We start from the raw sequence: 3919 nt of genomic DNA, 5'->3' as shown, positions 1-3919 counted from the left end.
TTTATAAAGAGGGTGAATATCAAGCGTCCTCTCCGTGCCCGTTTGGACTTGCCTATAATCTAGGAGTCCTAGACGCGGTTGGGTTACCCACGCCCGTATTGATGAGAATCCCGGGATAAGGGGACACGATCTCTGCTTTAACTAGACGTGCCAAGGAAACCGCCTCGCATGACGAGCTGAGGTGGGATAATGAAACGACTTGGATAAAGGCTTCGCCGTGGTGTGACACGCTACGGAATACGTCAGCAGATTAGATTGGTGTAAATATTATTCTCTCTATGGCAATATGTGGAAACTTATTTTGCAGAGCCGGACACTATCTTCGTGTTCAAAATCTTCTATGAAGTACTTGGAGGAGGAACCCGCCTTGCAATGCCGAAGACAATCTGTGCGCCGGACTCATCGTCATTGAAGCCTGGTTCAGGGGCTACTGAGGGAGTCCTGGATTAGGGGGTGTTCAGATAGCTGGACTATACCTTCAGCCGGACTCCTGGACTATGAAGATACAAGATTGAAGACTCTGTCCTGTGTCTGGAAGGGACTTTCCTTGGCGTGGAAGGCAAGCTTGGCGATACGGATATGAAGATCTCCTACCATTGTAACCGACTTTGTGTAACCCTAACCCTCTCTGGTGTCTATATAAACCGGAGGGTTTTAGTCCGTAGGACAACGACAACATACACATCAACAATCATACCATAGGCTAGCTTCTAGGGTTTAGCCTCTTCGATCTCGTGGTAGATCTACTCTTGTACTACCTATATCATCAATATTAATCAAGCAGGACGTAGGGTTTTACCTCCATCGAGAGGGCCCGAACCTGGGTAAAACTTCATGTCCCTTGCCTCCTGTTACCATCCGGCCTAGACACATAGTTCAGGACCCCCTACCTGAGATCCGCCGGTTTTGACACCGACATTTATACTCCCCCACCACCAACAAGCATCAACTCATGGCTTGCCCCAAACAACGGGTGCCTCCAACTAACAACAATCCTGGGAAATTTTGTTTGCAATTATTTTGATTTGATTTGAGCAAGGGACTGGGCATCCCGGTGACCAACCATTTTCTCATGAATGAGGAGCGGATTCTGATAACCCACAAGCATAGGGGATCGCAACAGCTTTCGAGGGTAGAGTATTCAACCCAAATTTATTGATTCGACACAAGGGGAGCCAAATAATATTCTCAAGTATTAGCAGCTGAGTTGTCAATTCAACCACACCTGGAAACTTAGTATCTGCAGCAAAGTGTTTAGTAGCAAAGTAATATGATAGTGTGTAACGCCCCGAGACCGATGTGCCAGGTGTCATCCAGTTATTCGCTGTTGTTGCGTTGTCGTTGCTTGCGTGTCATGCATTGCATATCATGTCATCATGTGCATTTCTTTTGCATACGTGTTCATCTCATGCATCCGACCATTTTCCCCGTTGTCCGTTTTGCATTCCGGCGCTTCGTTCTCCTCCGGTGGTCATTTCTACCTTCTTCTCATGTGTGGGGATTAAACATTTCCGGATTGGACCGAGACTTGCCAAGCGGCCTTGGTTTACTACCGGTAGACCGCCTGTCAAGTTTCGTACCATTTGGACTTCGTTTGATGCTCCAACGGTAAACCGAGGGACCGAAATGGCCTCGTGTGTGTTGCAGCCAAACACCCCTCCAAAGTGGCCCAAAATCCACCTAAACCTCCTCCATCATCTCGGTCGTTCGATCACGATCGCGTGGCCGAAAACCGCACCTCATTTGGACTCTCCTAGCTCTCTCTACCTATATATATGTGATCCCCTCCCCAAAAATCGCGGTACAAACCCTAGATCCCACCTCCTCGCACCGACGGACACGTCCGCCGCCGCGTCGGACATGTCCACCACCCCCTCCGACCAACCGCAGCGCGCCACGTGGCCCGCCGCCGTCCCACCGCCGCCGCGGCCCGCGGAGCCCATCCGGGGCCCGCGCGAGCCCGGATCTCGTCGCCGCCCGGACCGCGTTGTCTCCCCGTCTTCTCCAACGCCGGCTGGCCCCGCTGCTCGCCGGACTTCACCGACGCCCTTGCATAGCCGCCCGTCGCCGCCGGCGACCTCCACGCGCCCGAGGTGCCTCGTCTCCTCACCGTAGAGCCCCGCCACGACTTCGCCTCGTCTCCGCGCCGGCGAGCGCCGCAGCGTTGCCGGACCGCGCCTCCTCGCCTGACCGCGCGCGCCGCCGCCCGATGGCCGCCCTTCGCGCCGTGGCTCGCCCCGCCTTCAACGATCCTCTCCGCCTCGACGCCGGCGCCATGACTCCGGCCGTCCTCCGTCCTCTTCCTCGCCGGCCGGATCCGCACCTCCGGCGAGCTCAGTCACTGTTCCGGCGACATTTTCCGGCGAACCTCGTTCCGCGTGCCCCGAAACCCTAGATCTGTTTTCGGGAGGTGATATTTTCTTCTAAGTCCCCGAAATTCCCAGATCCATATTCCTATGTTCATCATGTCGTAACTTTGCATCCGTAGCTCCAATTCATGCATATAGCATATCAAAATGTTCGTCTTAGAGAGTACATCATTTCATCTCATTGCATCATTTTCATTTGAGTTCATCTTGATGCCCGAAATGTTGTTAGAAGAGTGCTACTTGAGATATTTATCAGATCTGCTGCTCCATTTAGCTATTTGTCATTTTTGCCATGATTTTTGTGTGCATGATATGCTCCTGAGCTCTACATGTGTTTTGTTAAGGGTTTTGCCATCTTTCCAGAGGTGCAACCCATGTATTTTTGTGATGTGTGTGGTGACTAGCACAAGCTTGCAAAGTGAGGCATTTGGTAATGCCGATTTCAGGGACTTAGCATTTCCACTAAGTCCTTGAGCTGTTTATCTCATATTGCCATATGTTCATGTTGTTTCCTAGTGATCTGTGCCTCTTTTGAGGATGTTCAGTAAGGATGTTTTGTTAATCTTGTAGTGCTCTATCCATCCATGTATTTGTTTGTAATTATGGAGCACCCTAGCTTGAGTCAATCGAGCTCTACTTTTGCTATTTTGTGAATCTGGGCAGATTGTCTACTTGTTAGCGATTTTGCCGAGGATGTTGTAGTTGATCCGTGCATGCTATGCTATTGTTCTTGCCATGTCTAGCTTGCATTTTGTGTATTCTTGATGGGTGTATGCTTAGATTATCTTGACTTGCTCCGTAGTGAGTGCATCGAGCTCGTAAACATGCCTACTTGATATATGTTTTCAGCATGCTCCAGTTTTCACTAAGTATGTGATCTGATTATGTTTTTGCCATGTTCACATGCTTGCAATTGTATTTTCTGATCTCTTTTGGCTCAAGGTCACTAAGGGACTTTTATTAAGCTCTTTGAGTAGCTCTATGCCATGCTTTACTTTGCCATGTTCAGGTCCTGTAGCATGTAGTTTTGTTGCTCCAAAGAGTGCTACCTGATCTGAAACTCTAGACAAGTGTTAATTTCACCAAGTCTGAGATCTGTTTACCATATGCATTTTTGCCATGCTTGTTTGAACCTGTTAATGGATGAATTGGCCGTAGCTCAGTGTTCATCTTTTGTTAAGCTTTTTGAGTGGATCCCTGCCATGTATTGTTTTGCCATGTTTGGGTGCTGTAGCATGTTCATCTTGTTGCATTTAGATGGCTACTTGCTGTTAATCGCAGAACGTGGTCATATTTGAATTGCTCGCCATTTCCAAACCGTAACTCCGTTTCCGGTGATCTTTATATCGTTTTCAAGAGATTTCATATCATCTTTCCATTGGCACACTTGGTTTTCCAATTTGAGGCCAGGTTCATGCATTCCTTGTCACATCATGCATATGCATCGCATACCGCATCCCGCATATCATACCATGTTCTTGTGTTGGTTGTTTACTATGTTGTGTGCTTCTTTTCCGGTGTTTGCTTCTTCGGGTTGGTTCCGATAACGT

This window comes from Triticum dicoccoides, chromosome 7A (assembly GCF_002162155.2).
Source record: "Triticum dicoccoides isolate Atlit2015 ecotype Zavitan chromosome 7A, WEW_v2.0, whole genome shotgun sequence".
In the NCBI taxonomy this organism is placed as follows: domain Eukaryota; kingdom Viridiplantae; phylum Streptophyta; class Magnoliopsida; order Poales; family Poaceae; genus Triticum; species Triticum dicoccoides.
Note: the sequence above shows the minus strand (reverse complement) of the source record.